We start from the raw sequence: 26870 nt of genomic DNA, 5'->3' as shown, positions 1-26870 counted from the left end.
CTCCTCCCTTGTGACTGATAATGAACACTCTCAATCCTGGAACTACCTAGAGGCAATTGAATTGCCAATTCGTGCCATTTGCACTGAGTGCCTATAAAAGGTCACTGTTACCTCTTTCTGATCAGTTTTCTGACACCTTTTACTGTCTTTAGACTGACAAATCCCAAAGCTGTTCTTGCAGGTAAAGCTATTATTGATTCCATTACATGTACTTTGGGCAGGTCTCCAGCCTGATATAGAACTTTACTGTAGAATTCAGTTTTCTTAGGTCAGAAAATGACTTCACTTAACCTTTTGTTAAGACAACCACTTCAAATTTTGATTTAAGTCATTATTTTAAAGTAGTTTGGAGGGGAATATTGAGATATTTTAGCCAGCCTATTGCCTCTAATCTTCCATCTTGGTTTTGCCCTTTGCTTCTAACAATCTCCTGTTGGTGTTCCCAACCTTCATACCTTCCCCTTCTGAAATTTAGCTTTCAGAATCTGTTGGTTCCTTCAAGACTCAGCTCAGTTGCTCTCTTTTTGTGAAGTTATTCTTTATCTCCAGATACTTATGTCTAAACAAAATTACCATTTATATGTGGTAGAGTTAAGTCTTTTATGTTGTAGAGTTTGAACATATATACTGTCTGTCTTGGCTGGACTGTGGTCTTATTAAGGGCAGATGCCTAGCACTTGTGGGGGTGTGAAGTTAAATAAATTCATATTGTATTTAATTAATTGGGCAAAGACCAGCTATTTGAACAGGCTAGTATTGGTTTAAGAAATTATGCCTGGGGGACAGCTGGGTAGCTCAGTGGATTGAGAGCCAGGTCTAGAGATGGGAGGTCCTAGGTTCAAATCCGGCCTCAGACACTTCCCAGCTGTGTGACCCTGGGCAAGTCACTTGATCCTCATTGCCCATCCTTACCACTCTTCCACCTATGAGCCAATACACAGAAGTTAAGGGTTTAAAAAAATAAATTAATTAAAATGAAATTATGCCTGGTCCAGGTTCACATAGTCAGAGTGTTGTGCCCGAGTTAAACTCAGGTCACTCCTTACTCCAGGTCCAATCATTTGTCAACAAGAACAATTATTACCACTACTCTTCTCACCCTCTCACTTCCCTTCCTCTTTTTCTGTCTTCTTCTTTCTCCTCTGCCTCTTCCTCCTCCTTCTCTTCATATTTGAAATACTTTACATATGTCACTATGTTTGATTTTCAAAATATCACTGTGAGAAAGGTGACTTTATTATTCCCATATTATAGATGAAGAAATGGAATCTCACACAGTTTATTTGACTTGCATAGGGACACATAGCATTTGTCAGATTCCGGTTACTACTAACTCCAAGTTCATTGATCTATCTATCAACTAATAGGAGATGTGGACATAGATGAAGGTAGACACAGACAAATATATGCATATATAAATGTCTTTATGTATATATATATATGCCTATATGCACATGATTTAAAATTTAATGTAAATTATATAAATATATTATATTTAGTATATTTTATACACATACATTAAATGTATATATGTATCAAAATATATACATATCAGCCAATATGTATATATTAAAAGATATATGCTATATGTACATGGAAATTATATAATATATAATGACCCATATAATGCATATTACATATTAATTATGCATATATACATTCCTACATACACATATGTATATAGTATACATATACACATGCATCTATATCTACCTATATACTTACCTCTCTGTCTCTGTCTCTGTCACAGTATCTCTCTCTCTCTCTCTCTCTCTCTCTCTCTCTCTCTCTCTGTCTCTCTCATGATCCTCATAACAATCCTGTGACAAAGATCTTAATATCTCCATTTTATTGATGAAGAACCAGAGGCCCAGAAAGTTTAAGTGACTTGCTCTGGGTAACCCATGTTTTGAATACAGTTCTTCCTGATTTTATATCTAATACCATATTCATCATGCCACCTATTTGTCTTATGGTAAATATATAAAAATATGCCACACACCAAATTGTTCTATATGATTTCATTTTAGAAGAATCATCTTTTTATTTTTAATCAACACTGATTTACACACACAAACATATTTGTAAATGGGTTGACTGACTGAAGCTGATATCTTTAGATCTAACTTTGGATTCATAAAATGTAATATGGCATAACTATGGACATTTGAATTAGAATAGTGTAGAAAATGATTATCAGGAATCCAGGTGCAGAAGCCTATGGTTTTCATTTTACAAGAACTGATGAGACCTGATAAGAATTGTTGAACAGCACTGCCCAACCAGGTATTCTGATGAAGAGTTTAAAGGTGTTCAGACATCCTCCCTTGATCAGCTGGTATAAAAATAAGCCATGTGGCTATTATTCTTTAGCATCCTCTTTCTCTTCACGAACTTCCCCTTTTCCAGGTTGGACATACTACCTTCCTGTTCCTATTCAGGAGCTTATCACTAACCCCTCATCTTCTTCCTGCATGTTGCTTTAGCCTTTAAAAGCATTGCTTACAGCCCCCTCAATGAGTGGTTTCTCTATTATTGGGAGGACTTCACTCCAATATATATGTCTAACCCAGTGGTTCCGAAACTTTTTTGGCCTACTGCCCCCTTTCCAGAAAAATATATTACTTAGTCCCCTGAAAATTATTTTTTTAATTTTAATAGCAATTAATAGGAAAGATAAATGCTCCTGTGGCCATCACCGCTTCCCTGGATCACTGCAGCATCCACCAGGGGGTGGTAGTGCCCACTTTGGGAATCACTGGTCTAACCTTTTCTCTAAAGTTATTTTCAAAGTTAAAAGGACTAAGGCATGCCCTAGAGAAGGTTCTACTTTTCAAATCAAATGTTTACAACCAAACTCTCCCCAAGGCATCATTGTCACTTTAATGCTGTAGATTCAATATATATATATATATATATATATATACACACATATATATATATATATATATATATATATTTAAAAACACACACATACACACATACAGGATCAGAATGAAAAAGGAACCAGAATAAAATAAAATGAAAATGTTTTGAGGCAGTTTCTGTGGAGATTAAAATTAACATGCAAGGTACTAAATATTATATTTATGAATATTTTATTAATAATAAACCAACAGAGACCTCACTAAAAGGTTACTAACCAGCCAGATCCCAGGAACAAGAGAGAAAGAGGAGGAATTTCAGCCAAATATAAAACAATAACGTGACCACACAAATGTGGAGGCACAGAGGAGATTAAAGGGAATTTTGAAAAAATGAAGGGACATATGGGGGATGAATTCCAAGGTTCAGAATGTCCATTTATAAATTTCAAATCACCTGGGGCAATGGTGATGGCCATTCCATATAGATGAATTTCCTATTGAAATAGTGAAAAATATAAACTCAAATAAAATTGATTTTAATTACTGTTGGACAAATTTTTAAACTAGTAAATCCTATTAATCAGTTGATAGGGTATTCATAGAAATAGTAGTTGGGCTTTAGTAATGATCTTCATGGGGGTAATATATATCTCTTCAGTTAATTTAACAAAAGTAAAGTGAGAGTGGATGTTTTTTTTTTTTTCTAATACACAGACACAACCAAATGGAAGCTTAAGAACTGAGGAACTGCCTGTAAAAATTCTGGGCACACAGCTATTTTTATTGATTTGGACAATATATGAGGTGTCACAAAATCTCATTTTTAAAGCCTTAACAAGATCTCTTCAGCTGCAGATGTTTTAAAACTATCATTAGTTATCCCTTTTTGAGTTAAAATGATTTTGTTTCGTGTCCAGGATCCATATTTCTAATCACTATGTCCCCTCTGTTGTTTCTAACTAGGGACCTTTAATGGCTGACTGCTCATATGATTAGACAGCTGGTTACCAGTGTTTTTGCTAGACTATGGCTATTTCAGTTTGAAGCACATAAGATGAACTGTTTCAAATCCATTTCCCCCAGGACCACTTCCTTAATTTAATCTCTGGGAATTTGAATGATATTCTCCTTCTTGTCTCTTCATTTGTCTCTGTGGTCTCATTAAAAAAGTTAGTGGAACCAAAATGAAAGACAGGTCTCCATTTAATAAGCAAGTGACATTACAAATGTTCATTTACAAATAAATTATTTGGACCTTTAGAATTTTTGTTTTTGATTTCCTCCAATCAGAAGAAAGTTGTAAAAGGATTTTAGATTTCTAACATAATTGACAACATCTTAGTAAATCCACAGAAGGAATGTGGATTAGTACATACATGTTAGAGTCAAGAAGGCTTGCATCAGAATTCTGGCTCAGGTACCAACCATATTATCCTGATTAAATCACTTAACCTTCCTGGATCTCAGTTAGTTCACCTTTAAAATGACAATGTTAAACTCAATAATCTCTAATGTCCCCTATACCTCTAAATCTATGATCCTATGACTGTCTCCATGGCATCAGAAAGTAAAAGATAAGTCATTTAAACTCAGGAATCTCTCTTAGGCTATAATTTGCAGAAAGGTTGTGACTTGGATTGTAGGAGGGACCCACAAAAATTATGGAATCATAGATTCAAAATTTAAAGAGATCTTGATATCATAGATATTAGGTATAGATCCAGAAAGGACTATATTATACATGTAGCACAATCTCATTTTATAGATGAGGAAACTGAGGCCCAGAAGGTTAAACAAAATGTACCAGATAGTAAATTACAGATCTAGGATTTGAAATCAGGGTATATTATAAATGCTTAATAAATACTTTTTAATTAATTAACTTATAGATTGAAGTAATACATGTCCTGAGTTGAGATCAAGAAGGGCAGTTGTTTCTATGTGGGGTTGAGGCAGACCTACACTACGTACACTTCGCCTAGCCATCTGTTTGTGCGTGTCATTTGTAAATCAAGTTTATAAGTCAGATATCAACTGTACTATCTGCTAGGTTCCTAAGGAACCAATTTAGCAACACTGGATCAATAAATTTTATTTATTATTTTTCAGAAGCTTTATGATTTATTATATTTATACAAAGTATGGGACTATGATGGTTCACAAGTAATTTTCCTCAATATAGGATATTTATAAAATCTATGCAGGTCCTCCCTTACCTTAGTGGCAGACTTCAATGGAAACTTTGCTTGACGTTCCAATATTGTTCTTTCCTGTATACTTTTCTTTTTTAAAGAAGTATTTTGGTTTTCTCTTCAAGGCCCTAGTTATTCTACTACTAAAAAATAAATTGCATTTTTGAGACAGCTATTATATATTTGACAAAATTAAATTTAGAATGGCTTTAATTTAGAAATGTGCATGCAATTAAATGTTTACTTTTCAGAGTATTAGCCATACAAGTGAAAATGTCCTTCATAGAATACTTGAATTAGATCAATTTTCTGTGTAAGTGGAGGTGAAAGGTGACAAAGCAGTATGCTATTTTACTAGTTTTTAGAAGTTATTTCATTATGTTTTTATCTGATTAACTCCAAAGAACTATTCATATTGATTTGGCTCTCTCTTCTCATACTCTACCTTACCTACAAGTAAATGGAGCTTTTGATGTATAAGAGGGGTGAACAACCCAACTGAAACCAAAAATATTTGGATCACTCTCCTAGCCAATTTGAAAAAGGATATGGATAAATTGAAGAATACTTAAAAGCCTTAGCCATGATGGTGAAGGACGATAAGGTCATGTGATTTGAAAATTCTATGAAAGAGATAGGAATATTGTAGAACAGAGAAAACTGAATACTGGAAATGATAGTCATTTTCAAATTTTTGAAGTGCTTTCATTGTCTGTTTGACCATGGTGGTTAAAAACCAGAAATAATAGTAAAAGTTACAAAAAGGCAGATATAGGCTTGATGTTAAAAATAATTCATGAAAATTAGAACTGCTCTAAAGTAGAACAAATTACTTTGGGAGGTAACAATTTCCTTCTCACTGGATATTGGTAACCAATCTTTGAATGGCAATAGGTCAGGTATATTGTAGAAGGTTTACTTGTTCAAATCAGGGTTGGATTAGTTGGACACTAGAGTTCTTTACCCATCATTAGATGTCTTCAAGCAGAGTCTGGACTGATGTGTTTCAAGTATGATACTGTGAGATTGTTACAAAAATCTTAGGTGTAAACTATGTAGAGATGGAAAGTGGCAACTGCTTCTTCAGCTGCCCTTATCTCTAGTCATAGAGATGGAGCACTTGTAAAGAAAGTCCTTGCTCAAAAAACCTTGCCATTGACAAATGATTCAATATCAAAAATTGATGTCGTTTCATCAGTGGAAATTACAGTGAAGAATATTCAGTATCTTCTTTGCCGCTAATGGCACTTCAAAGACAATAAAGTCTTTCTATCTGACTTCTCCAAACTTTTCAAGCATCCTTCAGCAGTGTTTTCCTTCATTAGAGTGTAAGCTCCTTGAGTCAAGGGATTTTTTTCCTTATCAATTTGTATTCCCAGTGCTTAGCACAGTGTTTGACACTTAGTAATCATTTACTCAATGCTTGTTGTTGACTTAATTGCAGCCAAAGAATTCATACACTGGTGGACAATATATATATATATACATATATATATATATATTGTCCACCAGTGTATGAATTCTGATTTGCTTTTCAATTTGTCTCTACTGTTCTTAGTATAGTGTTTTTCATATAGTAAACTAAATGCATGTTCTTCATTTATTCATTTATTCACACATTTATCCAATATATTTACCTGAATTCATCCTTCCCTCAATGGAGATAATTTCTAGAGCTCTTAAAATTACAATAAATAATTCTAATTTTTTGTGAAGTAAATGTTTTGCAGTCTGATGGATATGCTTAGAGTTTGTGATTTTGGCATAGCTATGAGTGAAAAAAACTAATTTTCCTCTGTAAAAATGTATGACATTAAATCCAGCACTCAACAGACAGAATTTAAGAACCAGAAGTAGGAAAACCAGTTAAATATTTTTTTTCAATTAACAATCATTTATTCCCCCTCTTTCCCACCTCCCATAAAGTTGCAAAAAATCCAACATCTTGTAATGCATATGCAAAATCTAGCAAAACCAATTCCCACACTGGCCATCTTCAAAATTTATCTCTCTGCATCTTGAGTTTATCACTTCTCCTTCAATGCCAGCTATTCTGAGTCAGCCAAAATTCAATAAAAGCACACATGACTGACCAGTGTTATGACAAAATGAAGTCATATGAAAATTTTTGGATGTCCTTGGAAATTTGTATACCATAATTCTTGGCTAAGAAGATTAAGGCTGTTAAGCACATAATCTTTCAGTCCCCACTATTTCTCTAAATTATATGTACTCATTTATTTTACTTTATTTTCTCCTTTCTGAGGAAGAAACTTTTTGAAAGACCCAATTTCTACAAATGTGTCTTTGATCCCACTGTCTTCCATCTTCTCCATGATTTCATTCCATCAATCACCTCTTAGCTCTTGTGCAGAGAAAGTCGTTCTCTCCTTTTTGTCCTACTTGTCCTTTTCCTTAACTTGTAAATATATTCATTTCTCTCCAATTCTAAAACAAAGAAAACATACAAAACAGAAAGCCCTTCCACTGATACTGTTATTAGTACGTCAAGGAATTTCTTCCTTGACTGACATATATCTACAGAGAGAGTGAATAGTTTGCATTTCTAATTCACCATCTTGAGCTTCTCAATTCTATGCAATCAGTCTACTGAAACATATCTCTTTAAGGTCCACAAGTGATCTACTTATTACTAGATTTTAAAGCCTCTAAAATTCAATATTTATGTTTTTGAAATGGCATTAAACAACAATGCAAATAACTATATTTGTTAATAGGTACTTAAAAAAACCCTCTTACCTTCTTTCTTATAAATCAATACTGTGTATTGCTTCCAAGGCAGAAGGGTGGTAAGGGCTAGCAATGGGGCTTAAGTGACTTGCCCAGGACCAGGATCACACAGCCAGGAAGTGTCTGAGGTCAGATTTGAACCTAGGACTTCCTGTCTCTAGATCTGGCTCTTGTATTGTGTCTTTGGTACTGCTGACATTCCCCTTGTACTAATATGTACTCCCCTCTCACCTTAACCACTTAGACTCCCTAGTACCCTTCTAGACAAAGCTCAAGTACTGTCTCCTACATGAATCCTTTTCTGATTCCCTCCTCTGACCCAAGACACTAGATCCTTTCCTATCTCATATAACCTGTTATCTATTCCTCAACTATTTTATGTATATCTAAACATGCACATAATGCTTGCCCCAGCATCATAAGCATATTGAGAATATAAGCATAGTGAGAATAGGGGGCATTCAACTCTTGTCTTCATATCCCCATAATGTAGCATAGTACCTGATGCTGATATTGATCAGTTGTTTCAGGCATGTTTGACTCTTCTTGACCCCTTTTGGGGTTTTTCTTGGCAAAGATACTGGAGTGGTTTGCTACTTCCTTCTTGATCTAATTTTACAGATAAAGACCTGAGGCAAGTGGGGGGTTAAGTGACTTGCTTAGAGTAACATAGCTAGTTAGTATCTGAGGCCAGATTTGAACTCATTTCCTCCTGACTTCAGGCCCAGAACTCGTTCCACTATACCATTTAGTTGCCACATACTTGTGATTTGATAAATGAATGCATTTTAATTGATTGAATCTTCATACTGCAGCACCGTAATTGTTGTGAGACATAACAGTGAGGTTGTTCTTCCTGTACCCCCAAACCTCCAGCAGATCTCTACTTATTACTAAGAAAATATGAACTCCCAAACCTGGAATTCAATATCTTCTCAAAACATACTGCCAACCAACCTCCCATTATAGGCTTGTCTCCCCCTATTCTTTCATGTTTTCAAACATTTGATAAATAATAACATTCTCATGTTGTCCTTTCCCATTTATGTGCCTGTGATCATACTATGGACTATACCTGAAATGGACTTACTCAATATCACCAGTTATTGAATTTGCTTCTCCTATGGAACTTTCTCTGATTATACCAGCTGAGAGAATTCCTTTCTTCCTCACATTTCTCATAGCACCTTTCCTGTCCCTGACCTTAGCCCTTGCCATAGACTTCTTTGTACCTTTTTTCTTCAGACGCATCTTTCTCTTGCTTATCATGAGGTCTTCTTTTTCTCCTTTATACCTCCTCCTCTATCATTGTCTTCTAAACTACTCTAGGAAGGGAACTGGCACTTCTCTAGCTACAATCCACATTTCAACCGAACTGTACAGCACTCTTATCTCCTGAACATGTTATACATTTTTCTACTTCTGGAAATTTCATCATACCTTAAAATGTGTGGAATGTCTTCCTTCCTCATATTTGTTAGCTGAATTTCTGTATTTTAAAGCACAACTCAAATGTCACTGTTCTGTTTTGCTTCCTGATCACTTATGAATGACTTTGCCCCTTGAGAGTCAGATTACACTTATTTTTAAAACTTTCTGATTCACTAATCAGCCAATCAATCAATAAACAATTATATAGTGCTCACTACTATTCCAGGCACTGTCCTAGTGTAACAAGTAAAAGATGAAATGACTGAGGAAACAAAGATTCCATCTTCTGAGTATATCAATTTATTGAGCATTACATGCAAATTGCTTAACAAATTGAGACCCAGACCCTTCTTCAGTTTAGGGCTAGATCCTGAATAAAGAGGAAGTTAGACTTTTATAATAAAAAAAATCAAATAAGACCAACTACCTTAAAAGAAACAATATACCATTAAGTCATCTGATTTCTAATTGATTGTAAGATTAAGGACTTTCCAATTTTGAAGGAGGAGAGTGAACAGGTGAATTCTCTGAATCAGGCAAAGAGGTCTTCCACTCCTCCTCAAGTATCTATAAACAATTAAAGGGAAATGGAAATAATAACTGATTGATCAGTACGAAACCAATTTTCAGATAAGACAAATAGATGGCTTGAGACATACAACAATGAGAAAATGTCTTACATCAATCTTAGTCTCTGATTGTATTTCTGGTCAAATAACCTAGGTCCTTAGTTAGGTCTCTAAATAGAAGGTACAGATGGTCCAGTTCCCAGCCACTCAGTGTTATGTACAAACAACGCAACAAAGTTATCTCCCAATTCTTACATCTGGATAAATCTTTCTCAAAAGACAGAATTTGAAGTAGGCCCATAATTGAACAGGAAGGGAACTAAACTGGCTCACAAATCGAGTCACAGGATGCAGTCAATTTGGGTCACTCAATTCCCACAATTAACCATTTGCTGTCCTATGCCCTTTCACATTTTTTCTCACACTAAGGAATGTAATATATTGTAAAATAATAATAATTTTGTTTCTTATCAGCTATTAAGGTATAAATACCTAAGGATTATGAAGATGCTTTACTCATTAATTTCTTAAACTAACATTTAGCAATCAAGAGATTGCCTAGGCCACTTGATGTTAGGCACTGACTATACAAAGTAAAAAAGCAAAACATTTCCTGCCTGCCCACAAGAAAACTACTATTTTATTTATTGAATTCTATTTAATAGAATTTAGTCTATTAAAGGTAGGTAAAATACATATCACTAAATAAATAGAAATATAAAATGATTTAGGTGAAATACTTTGTATTTCCTTTAACATCTAGTACCTTTCTGTAAACATAGTAAATATACAATGTTTGTTGAACTAAATTGAATAATCATTATTCATTCAAATGAATCTCATAATTTTATGGATTAATTCATATGATTCTATATCATGTCATAGTCTTGGAACTTCCTTCTAATGATACAGGTTGCAATCTATATTTTCCTTGTCATTTTATACAAGTCACCCTATAAGATAACCCTAGTAGATCAGCCTTTCAATCTATCATAACAGTAGATTACATTCTTTGTGGGGAAATGATCTTTTAGTTGACAAATTCTTTTGAAAAGCTTCTCTATACTTATCTACTGGTTGGTGGACAGACCACAGACAGAAGTCTTTTGTTAAGTCCATATTTAAAATGTTTCTGGCTTAATAAAACATGTTATATATTTCTTTTGGCACAACCTTCAAATTTAAGGATCATTTCTATGCCACAAGGAAGCATTAAAGTATGGTTGTAAAAGTCGCCCCCCACAATTCCATACACATATTTAACTAAATTTTCTCAGAATTATTATTTGTATTTTGTAAGATAAGATGCAGTATGGTGGAGTGAAATGAAGAAATTTTTTTCAAAGCCAGTAATACTGAGATTCAAGTTCCTCTTCTCAGACAAGTCATTGTGACAATGCAAGTCATTCAACTTTTCGGTTCTTCAAACAACTATGCCACTTGCCTCGGTCACTTGATGTTAGGCACTAGCTATACAAAATAAAAAAGGGATGGTGCCAGCTTGCATTGAAAGGAATGCCACCAAGTGAAAGTACCTAAACAAATAAAATCTTTATTCTTTATCATGCTATAAAATATTCTTAAAGCATTTTAAAAAAACCTTAAATTGCTCTGTATGAATTAATAAGCAAGTGTAACAGGGGGCAGCTGGGTAGCTCAGTGGATTGAGAGCCAGGCCTAGAGACAGTAGGTCCTAGGTTCAAATCTGGCCTCAGACACTTCCCAGCTGTGTGACCCTGGGCAAGTCACTTGACCCCCATTGCCTACCCTTACCACTCTTCCACCAAGGAACTAATACACAGAAGTTAAGGGTTTAAAAATATAAAAAAATTTGGGGACTCAGGAAAGGTTTCATGCAGAGAATGGAGCTTGAACTGGATCATAAAGGAAAAAGAGACCCTGAGATAAAGGTAAAGAATAAATTCATTCTAGGGACTTGGGATAGGCAGGACAAAGTCATGGAGGTGGGAAATGGAATATCAACTCTTTTGAACTTTTATTTTTGTTTTCATTTTTTTCAGGTATGTAATTACATTGAATCAGCACTAAAATCTTATATTTTGATCTGAAATCTAAACTTATATTATTGATATAATAATTTAAATATATATTTTCTACTCACTTTACTCTGTATCATTTGATAATGTATTTTCATGCCTCTTTGAAATCATCTTTTCCTAAAAACAAAGAGCAAAAGCATTCCACTACCACAATCATATGCTACAACTTATTTGATCATTTCTCAACTGTTAGACATCCTATCAGTTTTAATTTTTGCTACCATAAAATGCTGCTTTAAATATCGTTGCCTGTAAATTTCACTATTGTTATTTTGTTATCAGAATTAAACTGTTTAAGATGTTGATTTACTAACCACAACTCACAAATCCTGGGATAACTTGGATAATTAAGCTTAAAGTGTCATCCCTTTCCATCTTATTCATGAGATGTCAGTGACAAGGCAGTAGAAGGCACTGGCCACTCTGCTTTATCACTGAACCCTGATCTCCTCAGAGTCCTTGAAAAAGCATTGTGTAGCTGGGCTCATTAGGATCACAATGATGGGCAAAGGAATATAGTTCCAGAGAGGCTGAAATGTCTTCTGGTGCATTGTGGCATTGGTGGTTCCATAAAAAACCAGTTAATAGCAGTCAATTATTGCCTCTACAATTCTCATGAGACCTTTTTTTATGACAGATAAGGTTGAAAAAAAAATTTAAAAGTTTGAAGTGATTAGAAAAATCAGAGACCAAAATCTTATGTTCTCCAAAATTAATAACAACATATTTTGTAATAAGTTTTCTAAAAATCAGGTTAATGAAGCAAATGCATTTGATTTTCTATCTATTTGTATTCACAGGGGGAGAGTGAGTCTTTTTTTATGCTAAATACAAATCTACCCTAGAGTAGGTGAAAAATCTTTACGTCCTATTTTCAACTTCACATATTTTTCCCACCCCTTCGATTTTGAAAAGTAAGTGGATTTTTATTTATTTAAAACTATATTCCTCTTGGCAGTCTTCAGTACAGAAGTCACTCTGAAGGCTTAGTGTGAGCATTTAAGATAAATTAACATCAAGCCTGTTCACTTATAGGGGAAGAAATGGTTCTTAATCACTGAATAGGATCTAATTCCCTCAATTCAGTCTATTAGCATGTAGGGAATTTATTCAATTAAATACAATTTCTAATTTTCTTACATTACTATTTTGAACAAATAGAATATCTTTTCAGAAAAGAAAAACTAACTAGTGCTAACTAGTGTACTGAACTCCATATAGAATGCTTTTGGGGAAAGTCTGAATTTTGTTGTATACAGCATTTAAATCTATATGCTCTGAGAAATGACTTGAAGTTGAAAGGACTTTTAGTCACTTTATGTATTCAGGCTTTGCTAAGCAGCTAAGTTATTTTTATGGGACCCCAAATTCACAGAAAACAAATAAACAAGAGACCTACTTTATACCATCTAAAGAGACACATAGACTACAATCTTTTATGAATAATTTATATAAAATCAATATATGGCATATTAATGTTTGGAAAAATGAAAATAATGAATAAAATGAAAAGAAACTAAATATATGATATAGTAGAAAGGAGAAAGGACTTGGTATCAGGAAAATCTGGATTTAAATGTCAACTTATTAGCTGTGTGAACTTGGGAAGTCATAGAAATTATCTGAGACTCAGTTTCTCTATTTGTGAAATGAAGGGATTAGCCTGCATTGCTTTTAAGATATTTCCAGCTATTAATTTAAAATTCTATTATCCTAATTTCAATGATCAATTATGGCTCTCACGAAGACGTGACAAAATATATTTCCCTCTTTTTAAGGCAAAGTAGAAAAATATATATGTGTAATCTTGCTACGGCTATTAGGTAATATCAGTTGGTTTTGCATAACTGTGTTTATTTCCTGTTTGCAAGGGAAAGTTCCCTGGGGGTGGCAATAAGGGGAAAGGGAAAGTTTATATTTAGATATGTCTATGACTTTAAAAAATTCAGTACAATCAATAATTATTTTAGCAAAGTAAAATCAGATGGAGGACATAATTCTAGAAACATAATATGGAGCCTAGCTTGGAGTGAAAGGGCTGGAATTCAACTCTTAATGGTGCTATGTGACTTTGGGGAAGTCATTTACCTTCACTTTGACTCAGTTTCCTCAGTTTTAGAAGTGGGCTAAATGAGATAATCTTTGAAGTCCCTGAAAGCTCTAGATCTTTAACTTTATGGATAAGGATTTTAAAGAGACATTGTATAAGGCCGAGAGGGAAAAAAAATCAGTCTCATGACTTTACAATAACCCCTTGAACATTTATAAAAAGGGAGCATGGACATAGTCTTTGAATTGTTTCTATCAGAATTTCACTAAGTACTAGTTAGTTAACTTAAAGCAGCACCTAGGATTTGGCTTGTTCTCTCACAGGTGTCTGTATGAACATATGATAATGGACAATGAAGGAATGATGGAAACTGAGAAAGAGGTTGAACAGAGTTTTTATCTAGCAAATGGAGATATAATTCACTGATCCATCCTATCATCCAGTCCTTCCTCACCCTTTGCACACAAGGTTATTAAATAGAGGATTCCATTGCCAGATAGATAGCTAATGTGCACAGACCTTGGAGCTGAGAAAAGCCCTAGAAAGCTCCCCCAACCAGTAAAAATTGGATTTAAGGAAAAACAATTTCTTTTCAAAGCGTACTCACAGTTCAGATTAAATAACATCAATATCACTGAGAGTGTACCGCCTTTAAAAAAAGATGATTTTTAAGCTCTCAACAATCTTAAGAATTGCTGTAGCAGAGAAAAATATGACAGATACCAGAGGCTGGGGGTACTGAGCATGCAAAGAGTCTAAATCTTTTAGCCAATGAGAAACTTCTGTGTCAAAGAGATGGTGTTTTAAAATCAATTTTTGTCTCTACCATTCCGTCCATTGCAAAAGGAAACATAAACTTTATATTTAACATCCTCTTCATAAACTCCTTTCGATTGATAAGGCACACTGGCCAAAATAAGATCCAAGAAGGTAAACTGCAAAACACTTGAAAGTACAGATATTTATTTGATTGAATTAATTCCAATTCCATTTTCAGTACTAGAATTTAAAAAAATAACAACCAAGAAAAAGAAAGCCATAACAACTATAAAAAAAATAGTACGTTGGTTTATGATGATAGAACTGCAGCTTTTCTGCAGTGGATACCTCCAGCTAGGGTTTTTAAAAATATCTGATTTGTCAAAGTCAACATCACTCCTTAATCTTTCCAGCCAGTGTCAAATGCTGGAAGCTATCACCTATTCATTTTGCGGAGCAGTGTAAAGAAGATGTACAGAGTCGAACAGTCTTCTGCACAAACATTAATTTAAAATGGCCTTTTTGAATACAACTTGTAAGGCAGGGGCCATGAGTTGATTAGAAAAAAAAGTTAATTTCCTTTGCTAATTTCTCCTATTTCTCTGTAATGTATTTATTCATACTTTGAAAATTCTTAAATGTACTTGCATATTTTTGCTGTTGTTTTCACAGAATTGTAGACACATCTTCTTTGTGCATGAAATAACTTCATGTTTATTTGGAGCCTGAGATCAAAGCCTAACTCTGACACCAATAGCTTGTATGATCATATGCAAATCATTTAACCTGTAAAGGCCACAGTTTCCTCTGCTGCGAATTGGTGGGGTGGGGGAAAATTAGATAGCCATCGAAGGTCCCTTAGGGCACTCAATCTATACACTTACAAGCTTAAAAGAATATCTTATATTGTTTGCTTCTTGGAACAAAAACTCTGCTTCAGTTATTGGGGAAAGAGGAATGACAATTTGTATTTACCCATGTTAATCCTTAAATTTGATTATTACTTCTTAATGTAATCGGGTACACAGCAAAGACAAGTACCTCTGATGAGAGGATGTGATGTTTTGCTTTCCTCCTTTGTTGTCTGGTTGCCACTCAGCTCTCATCTTTGGCTCCAAGAAGCTAAAGCATTTCCAGCACCCAAACCCTGGTAAAACTGTCTCTGTAGGCAGACTAAACCAGGTTAAAAGTAGCCAACAGGTCTAAAATATTTCTATGAGTTAGGGAGGTGTCTACCATAGGCATGTGAAGACTTTCCTGGGCAGAAGGGAAGAATGAGAATAATCTGTTCTATGGGTCATAAAGAAGGAGAAGTAGATTCTATAAAGTGCTTAGAGCTTGATTAGGCACTGAGGAAGCCCAGGTCAGCCACTACATTCCAAATCATCACCAGTCATCTTGACTTTTTTCTTTCCACTGGATGTTGATGACTCTGGGAGAGAGAGTGACACCAAAGACTTGGTGCAACTGTTCCTCAGTTATATTAAATTTATATGTGAGTTAAAAGGTTATTTTGGTCTTTTTCAAATATGAAGGACAACAACCAACCAACTTCTTAATGTAAAAATGAAAATTTGTGGAATTGAAAAAAAAAAAGATGTGGCAGAAGTATTTTTTTCATTTTCACCATTATACAAAATGTTTTCCTTTAATACAATCTTGAAGTTTGCATCCACTGAGAATACAAAATGCCTCCAGGAGAGGAGAAGATAACTTTCCTTAAATTAATCAATAAAATGATCTCTGCTGGTTCAATTATACTTCCTGCCCTGATATAATAATATAACACTTCCCTTATATTCTTTGCTTACATCCAAGGGATTCAACAGAAAGAGGGGTTACCTTTTAGGAAGACAAATTGGTATTTGCTAGTAGATGGTTTTATCCAAATTGTGAAAGATTAACTTAGTTTTAACTCCTCAGGTCAGCAGATGAGAGAAGTACTATCATTAAAGATGACCATAATGAACAAGAATCAGAATTCTTTCCTCTCTCATAAGGAGGTAGTCAAGTTCAGGTTGTAAAATACTAACTGCAAATCAATCGAGACAATATCCTCTCAAAGACAATATGTTCCTCTCTGTGTGAACATATAGAACATGCCAGGATTTTAAAAAAGTTTTATTAATTTTTTTATGTTAGAAAATTTACAAACTACCCTAATTCCTTGAAGTCTCTTATAACAATATAAAAACAAGTAAGACTAATTATTGACCTGATCTGTGAGTATCTGCATTTCACATGTGTAGCACCTCTTATATATTTTATTTTTTATGAGCAGAAATATAGTTTTCTTTCAACTCTTTGGGGAAAAATAAGGATAACATGTAACCAAACATAAAGAGGCAAGGAAAACCTACACCTTTTTTGGATATATATAAAGATATGTTTCATTTTCAGTCAGACAGTAAACATTTATTAAGTACTTGCTATATGCCAGATACTGTACTAAGTGCTAGCAATATAATATGAAAACAAAAGACAGTCCTTAAGACTTAAAATCTAATGGCAGGAGAAAAGAACCTGAACAAAATTTAAAATTTGGTGATCAATTCCTGGATTCCTTTGAGTGCAATAATATTCCATCACCAGCATATACCACAATTTGTTCAGCCATTCCCCAATTGAAGGGCATACCCTCCTTTTCCAGGTTTTTGCCACCACAAAAAGTGCGGCTATAAATATTTTCATGCAAGTCTATTTATGATCTCTTTGGGGTACAAACCCAACAATGGTATGGCTGGATCAAAGAGCAGGAATTCTTTTATAGCCCTTTGAGCATAGTTCCAAATTGCCAGCCAGAAAGGTTGGATCAGTTCACAACTACACCAACAATCTTTTAAAGCCCTTTGGGCATAATTACAAATTGTCTTCCAAAATGGCTGGATCAATTCACAACTATACCAGCAATGCATTACTGTACCAATTTTGCCATATTCCCTTCAACATTTACTATTTTCCTTTGCTCTCATATTGTCCAATCTGCTACATATGAGGTGGTAATTCAGAGTTGTTTTAATTCACATTTCTTTAATCAAGAAAGATTTAGAACACTTTTTCATGTGCTAATTGATAGCTTTGATTTCTTTATCTGAAAACTGCCTATCATGTGCCTTGCCCATTTATCAAATAGGGAATGGCTTGATTTTTTGATCAATTGATTTAGCTCCTTATAAATTTGAGAAATTAAACATTTGTCAGAGATTTTTGTTATGAAGATTTTTTCCAATTTGTTACTTACCTTCTAATTTTGGTTACATTAGTTTTGCTTGTAGAAAACATTTTTAATTTAAATAAAATTATTCATTTTACATTTTGTAATATTCTCTCTCTTGCTTGGTCTTAAATTATTTTCTTTACCATAGATCAGACAGGTATACTATTCTATGTTCACCTAAATTACTTATAGTTTCTTTCTTTATATTTGTCATTTACTCATTCTGAATTTATCTTGGTGTAGGGTGTGAGATGTTGATCTAAACCTTTTCTCTCTTATACTGTTTTCCAATTTACCAGCAGTTTTTGTCAAATAGTGGGTTCTTGTCCCAAAAGCTGGGATCATTGGGTTTATCTTACACAATCTTGCTGAGGTCATTTACCTCAAGTCTATTCCATTGATCCTCCCTTCTGTCTCTTAGCCAGTACCATACTGTTTTGATGATCACTGTTTTATAGTATAGTTTAAGATCTAGTATTGCTAGTCCCCCATCCTTCATGTTGGTTTTTTTTTTATTAGTTCCCTTGATATTCTGGATTATTTGTTCTTCTAAATGAACATTGTTGTATTTTTTTAATTCAATAAAATAGTTTCTTGGCAGTTTGATAGGTATGACACTAAACAAGCAAATTAATTTGGGTAGGATTATCATTTTTACTATGTTAGTTCATCTACCCATGAGTAATTAATGTTTTTCCAATTATTTAGATCTAGTTTTAATTCTGTGGAAAGTATTTTGTAGTTGTGTTCATATAATTCCTGTGTTTGTCTTGGCAAGTAGATTCCTAAATATTTTGCTTTGTCTAAGATGATTTTAAGTGGAATTTCTTTTTTAAGTTCATTTATTTTTGAATATTTTTCCATTGTTACATGATTCATGTTATTTCCCTCACTTCCTCCCAACCCCCTCCTGTAGCCAATGCACAATTCCAATGGGTTTTATATGTGTCATTGATCAAGACCTATTTCCATATTATTGATATTTGTCCTATTGTGATCATTTAGAGCCTACTTCCCCAATCATATCCACATTGACCCATGTGATCAATTAGTTGTTTTTCTTCTGTTAGCTCTAAATTTTCTAACCTTTCATTCACTTCCCTTACTTCTTTCTTATTTATTTTTTGGTTTGATTTATCTAGTTCTGATAGAGGAAGGTTAGGAGAACAAATTAAAAATCCCCAAAAAACACTGAAATAGAAATTCTAAAAATCAAAGGAGAAATTAATAAACTTGAAAGTAAAAGAACTATTGAGTTAATAAAATAAGACTAGGAACTGATACTTAAAAAAAAACAAAATAAAGTACTTTTTAATCTAATAAAAAAAGAAAAACAAAATCAAAATAACAGTATCAAAGATGAAAAGGGTGGCCTCACATCTAATGAAGAGGAAATTAAAGTAATTATTAAGAATTATTTAGACCAATTATATTGCAATATTACAATCTAGGTGAAATGGGTGAATATCTACAAAAATATAAATTACCTAGATCAGTGATGGGCAAACAACAGCCCGTGGGCCAGATGCTCCTCCCTGAAATATTCTATCCCATCTAGTAACATTATTCCTAATCTGATGAATACAATAAGTAGGATACAATACAGTGAAACTTCAAAAGAGTTGCCTTAGAAACAGACTAACAGATGAGCATTCCTTTCCTTTGACACCCTCTTTAAAAAGTTTGCCCATAACTGGCCTAGATTAACAAAAAAGGAATTAGAATACTTAAACAATCCCATTCCCGAAAAAGAAATTAAACAGGTCACAAAAGAATTCCCTAAGAAAAAAGCCCGGCGGCAAGATGGATTCACAAGTGAATTCTATCAAACATTTAAAGAGCAACTAATCCCAATAATATACAAACTATTTGACAAAATAAGCAAAGAAGGAGTCTTACCAAATTATTTTTATGACAGAAATATGGTATTGATTCCAAAGCCAGGCAGACCAAAAACAAAGGACACTAGAGACCAATATCCTTAATGAGCAAAAATGTAAAAATATTAAATAGAATACTAGCAAAAAGACTCCAGCAATTTATTACAAGGATTATTCACTATGATCAAATGGGATTTATACCAGGAATGGCAAGGATGATTTAATATTAGGAAAATCATCCATATAATTGACCATATCAGCAACCAAGCCAACAGAAATCACATGATTATCTCAATTCATCCAGAAGATGCCTTTGACAAAATACAACACCCATTTCTATTGAAAACACTAGAAAGTATAGGAATAGATGGGCCTTTCCTAAAATAATAAACAGTATATTTTTAAAACTGTCAGCAAGGAGAGAAAAAAATCAGAATAAAAATGAATATACCTTAATTTCAGCAGCACATGGCACATATACAAAGACTGACCATGCAGAAGGGCATAAAAACATTGCAGACAGATGTCAAGAAGCAGAAATAATAAATGCAATTTTTCAGACCATAATGAAATAAAAATCAGAATCAATAAGGGCTTGTGGAAAGGCAAATTTTAAATTAATTGTAAACTAAATGATGTAATTCTTCAAAACTGGGTGAGGCAAAGAACAAATCATAGAAACAATTATTGAAAGAATGACAACGAGGAAATAATTTATCAAAATGTATGAGATACATCCAAAGCAGTACTCAGAGGAAAATTTATGTCCCTGGGTGTATAAATCACCAAATCAGAGAAGGAAAGGGTCAGTGAATTGGGGATGCAACTCAAAAAACTAGGAGAACAAATTAAAAATCCCAAAAAAATGCTAAAATGGAAATCCTAAAAATCAAAGGAGAAATTAATAAACTAATTTCTCCATCTGTGGTTTTATCAATGAGGTGTTTCATATTTTCTTCAATTTTTTCATTCTTTTGGTTTTGTTTTATACTCTTGCTACCTTGTGAAGTCATTTGCTTCTACTTGTTCAATTATAATTTTTAAAGACTGAATATCATCCCTGGATTTTTGATCATTCTTTTCCATTTGATTTGTTTTTCATTGTGGGTCATCCTTCACTTTCTTTGCCTCATTTTCTAGCTGGTCAATTCTGGCTTTCAAAGCACTGTTTTCTTATTTTAGTTTATGTTCCTCTGTTTCTAGATGACCTATTTTGCTTTTATAGTCCTTTTCCCAATTTTCTTCAACTTCTCTTAATTGTTTTTTGAATTGAGTTTTGATTTCTTCCAAAGCCTGTTTCCAATTTTCTGGAGTTTCTGAGTTTTTTCTTGGTTATCCTTGGTCCTCCTCTCTTCCATTTGTTCTTTGTTCATTACCTGGTTAAAAAGCTGTTGACTATAACTTCTTTTTCTGTTGTTTACTTATATATTTTTCCCTTTATCCCCTCCATCCCCATCATTGTCTGTAATCTTGCTCCTCTTTGTATTTGCTGGATTCTATTCTGATGGGGCTTCTTCTCTGCTCTGTGAATTAACTAGATTAGGCTGATGGAGCTGGGCTGTGGTATTAATGAACCCTGAGGCCAGATCTTCCCAAACCAATAGCAGAAGGTGAAGGTGAAGATGATGGTATGGAGTCTGAAAGTAATTATCCTCAACCTCCTCTCTACTCCTTTCTGCCAATTGCCTCCCTACCAGCTGCAAGGTCAGAGCCCTGAGCTTCCTGTGGTGGTACCAAGGTACTCTGTCATAGTTGAAGCTTTCTCCCTGTGATCCCAGTCAACCAGATTCTTACCACTGGTCTCAGTGCAATAGGTGGGGGAGGGTATTGGAGATTGAGCTTCTCTGCCCTCAGAAGGCTTCTTATCTGCACTACAGATAGATGTGATTAAACTAGGCCAAGCTGATCTACAGAGTTAGATGTGTCCTGAGGCCAATACCTCCATAGGCAGAGGCCCAAGATGAAGGCTGGTGGCTGAAGGCTGTCACCAGACTGCCCTTTTCTCTGCCCCTCTCCTCCAGCTGCCTCCCTGCCAGCTCTGTTCAGAGCCCTGAGCCTCGAGTAGCTGTAGTAGCAAGGAGCCACTCCAGACTGGAGCCCTCACCCCAATATCCCAGCAACCACCCAAGTCTTAGCTCTTGTTATTATTAAAAAGGATGAAGACAGAGATTAGAAGGGAGAATAGTATTTTAATAAAACCCATGTTGATAGATAAAAATCCTTAGACCACGTGCCTTTAAGTATTCAAACTGCCTCCTCAGCCATTTTTAAAACCTTTCGTATTTTCGCTCGCCCAGGTAGCTAAAAGAGAGCCCACCCATCCTGACTCCCAGAGTCTTATCCCCTCTCTTACATCATCACGCTTCCTCTCTGCCTGCATTTTTACAAGAGGAATCATAGGAAATGTAGTTCCAAGGTCCCAAGTGATTTTAAATAACACATTACCCCCCTGAGATCCATTGAAAAAGACTGGTCTTTTTCAGTGGATCTTAAACCAAAAGAAAAGAGGACAAAAGCTAGCCGAGTTGACAAAAAACCAATTTGGGACAGTCCCCCACTGGCATAAGAGTGTCCATTCAAAATAAATGTATTCAATTCGTTCAACCCCCATAGTTCAAATCAACTATGCCTCAAAGTTCAAATTTGGATCTTAATGATCCAGTGAAGGTTCTTCAGGCATCTTTTGGTGCCTCCACCAAACAGGTTTGTTGTCTGGATTCTGGGGAGATGGTACACTCTGTAGGTGGGGGAGGGGTCGTGGCACCTTCATTCTTTCTTTTCCTTAGACCTGAAAATTCAACCTTCTCTGTGTCCCTTTTAGGTTGAATAGAGCAGGAAGGTCCCCTGAGTCTATGCTATTGTTGGATTTGCTTTTCTGTCCCCCTCGAAGCACTTTGTTTTTAATTGTTTTAGAAGAGTTTTCACAGAGGACTGGACTTTCACTGCTTCTAAGTGGCCATCTTAATTCCATCTCCCCCATTTTTCTAATTGAAGCAGAGATTCCAACACACAAAAAAATAAATTAAAAACAAAAGTTAGCATGGCAGGTAGTATTTGAACCCATGTATAATAGTGGAAAAGGATTGATAAAACTGAGGACAAACCACAAACATGTGATTCCAAAAATTGATAATACTACTTTCTGTCAGTGAGAATTTTGGCAAATAATTTGACATCTTTGAGCCTCAGTTTCCTTGATAAATGGAGTCAGTCAGATTCGATGACTTCTAAGGCCTGTTCCAATAATAGGCCAATAAACTTATGCCATCTGACTCCAAGTCCAGTGCCTGTTCCTTTGTGACACTTTGCTTGCTAGGTATAGTCAGGAAAATCCAAAAAAAGAATATGTAAGAATGATAAAGAACAAAAATGAACAAATCAGCTGAGGATAAAAAAGGAATTACCTTGCTATGAGATCATATTGCTCATCTCTGGGACAAATGGAAGACATTAAAGAACAGTTATGAAAAAAGATAACAATTATGATTTGTGATGGCATGATAGAGTAGTGATGAAACTTAATTTAACTAGATTTTTTCAGCAGATGGTTCTCAGAGAGAATTAGAGTTGTTAATAAATTATGAACTTGCTTCAATGATAATTTAAGTATCAAATGTGGAAAAGGTGAACAAGAGCAAGAGATTGGAGTAGTGTCTGGTTTCCATGTCTCAGTGTATAAAATAACATTCATTTAAATAAGCGCTCTTTACAAATTTAACCTGATATATGAGTCAATAAAAATTACTACTCATGGGGAGATGTCAGACCATGATATTTTTATGCCTTTATGCCTAGTTATGTCTCTGACAACATTACTAAGAAGAAATAAATATAAATTGAACACAAAACATCACAAACATCTATTTACATAAATGATTTTTGCCATAATCTGTGACATATGTAAAATAAGGCTTGGCCATGCTTTGAAATTAAAATATACACCTCGTGATAGCTTCAAAATGAGCAAGACCTCGAAATACTTTTCATCCAGTGTGCAATTTGTTTTTTTTTTAAGTTGTGAGCTTCTATCCAAATGGCTGAATCATTTTGTTGAGAAGAAAATTGCCTAAGATTTGTTCCACTAGTGGTACAATAATTTATGGTTTTGTAAACAAAGGGCAAACTACACATCATTTTCCATTGCTGTGCACAAATTATCTAATCAGACTTCAAATGTAATGGAAAACTGATATTTATGGTCAGAAAGGGAAAACAAATGAAACTAGTCAGGCCAAAGTCCACTAAAAGCACCAATAGAATGCTCTAATATATATTTTTAAACAGAAGTGATGATATAATAGTGGAATGCATTTGTTGCTTTTCTTATAATCATATAAACTTTCCCTTAAAGAATTGAAATCGATTCTGGGAACTAAGATGGTGGAGTAAAGGATTCTCTGCAATTTCTACACATACAAACACCCACTCACCCCCACCCATGAGAGAGAGAGAGAGAGAGAGAGAGAGAGAGAGAGAGAGAGAGAGAGAGAGAGAGAGAGGAGAGAGGAGAGAGGGGGGGGAATCTAGGCAACATAGCATCCAGTCTGAACCATTATACACAGGTATAGAAGGCAGAGAAGGTAGGAACCCTACAGACTCTAGTGGCAGTAGCGCCCTTAAGCCACAAAGAGCAAAGTGGAAAATGGAACTTCAGAATTCTACCCACGCCTACATGGCAGCAGAGTGCCTGAGACACTGGACCTCAGAGGAGGGAGCCTTCCAAGACCAGGCTCCTTTAGCCAGGAAACAGCAAATCAGGGATCAGATTAGTCCATGAAACAACAGGGCCACTCATAGCATAGGATGCTGAATAAAGCTGGGCAAAACAGCTGCAAATCTCCCCAGTGCAAGGTGGCAAGGTTACCTCCTTGATAGACATATTGTGGGAAAAAGGGCAGCCAGGCCTTCCCTAACTACAAGAGATGAATAATCTGCAAAAATGGAGCAGTGCACCCTTAACTCATGAACAGAGAAGAATTTTAATAGATATATAAGATAATATAAAAAAAACTTAGAAAAATGAGCAAAAAAAATCTGACCTTGAAAAGTTACTTTTTGACAGGGAAGTCTAAAATACAAACTTAAAAGAGGATGATACTGCCAAAAAGGAAACACGATGAGTCTCAAAGTAAAGGGTGGAATGTCAGGTTTCAGAAGAAACACTAGAAGAACTTGAGAAGTTTAAAAAAACTAAATAATAAGAGAAGTGACAGAAAAACTTAACAGCTGGGAAATTTTTCTTTGAGCAAGAAAAGTAACATGCAAAGGTTGGGGCTGATTGGGACCAAAAGAAAGAAGGAGGTGAGGAAGATTACTTGGGGCCAGATAGGGACACAGGCAGGAAGAGGTCTAGTGCCTCACAAATCTAGGGACCTACGGAATATAGATGCTACATGGAATAGGTCTAAAGATCCCTCTATTGCACTGAAGGTCTCAAACCAAGCCTCTGATCTGGTGGCAATGGCATTGTCTCCATTTGTTCTTTCCTCAGGTTTGACTTGTAGGTTTTTGTTTGTTTTACATGATAGACCTCAAGCTGAGGAGCAGGAATGAAGATAGAACATAACATTGCGAAGTTAAAATGGGTATATTTTTGGAATGTGGATTTCTTTCAAAATTCTTTACAAAAAGTCAAACCTGCATAATGTGAATGTATATTAAGTGAGAACTATTTGTAATCATAAATGACACAATCCTTGAAAACAAACATTTTCCATGACCAAAAATATATCTCACTTTATATCTTAAATTTCAGATATCTTAAGTGCAGTGCAGTAATCAGAGTTCTTAGATATTTTCAGTTTGTTCCATTTTATATTAATTTTTACTGGTTCTATTTAGCTCCTTCTGCATCACTTCAAGTCTTTATATGTTTCTCTGAAACCACCCCTTTTATAATTCCTTTTGAAGCAATTATATTACATTAAAAATCTATTAAGATTTGTTCAACCATTTCCCAGTTGATGAGTACCCTTTAAAAATTATTTGCTACAATAATAACAAAAGTTGTTATAAATATCTTTATACACACAGGACTTTTCCTCTCTCTTAAATCTTTTATGATATAGTCTTAGTAGTGATTTTATATATATAATTTATTTATTATTTGTTTATTGTTATAATTTTTAATTTGTTATTTATAATTTATTATATATATATATCAGAGCCATGATGGGGAAAATGACAGTGTGGAAGAGATGCCTGTATAAATATTTTTGTACATGTAGATCCTTTCTGCCTATTTTTTATCTCTTTGAGATACAGACCTAGTAGTGGTAGTTCTGGGTCAAAGGGTATGCCCAGTTTGATGGCCCTTTGGCATTGATTCCAGATTGCTCTACGGATTGCCTCAGTTTACAGCTCCAACAACACTATATTAGCGTCTCAATTTTCCCACATCCCTTCCAAAATTTATCAGGTTCCTTTTTTCATGTTAGTCAGTTTGACAGATGTGGGCTGGTACATTAGAGTTTATATTTGCAATTCTCTAATTACAATGACTAAAGATAGTTTTAATTTCTTCATCTGAGAATTGCCTCTTCATATCCTTTGACCATCTTCAATTGAGGAATGCTTTATATTCCTATAAATATGATTCATGTCTCTACATATTTGAGAACTAAGGCCTTTGTCAGAATCCCTTGTTCTATTTTTCCCCAATTTGTTATTTCCCTTCCAATCTTAGTTGCATTAATTTTATTTATGCTACAAAGTTGATGTAACAATGCCTGATACATAAATGCTTGTTATTCTTACTGTTTTATTGTTAAAATTTCAGCTTCTCATAATATCAATGACACTTTGGTTAGCTTTTTTCTTCATGAAAATTCAATAAGTTTTTAGGAATTGATTATTTTATTGATTTCTTTTGACATATCACAGAATACCTGTACCCCTTCACCATTAACCTTCTTTTTGCATTGAAGTCTCTCTTATAACAAATGAAAACAAATGAGCAAAAGCAGCCAAAAAAAGTTATATAATAGCTATATTTTGCAAAGCAATACTTACAAAGTGTAAGCAAGAATATATTTTCATATGTAAATATGAAGCATGAAATATGTTTCATGAAATATGAAACATGTATAAATATA

The sequence above is a fragment of the Gracilinanus agilis genome, chromosome 5 (genome assembly GCF_016433145.1).
Source record: "Gracilinanus agilis isolate LMUSP501 chromosome 5, AgileGrace, whole genome shotgun sequence".
NCBI classification, from domain to species: domain Eukaryota; kingdom Metazoa; phylum Chordata; class Mammalia; order Didelphimorphia; family Didelphidae; genus Gracilinanus; species Gracilinanus agilis.
The sequence above is the reverse complement of the archived record's forward strand: the minus strand, read 5'-3'. Positions refer to the sequence as shown.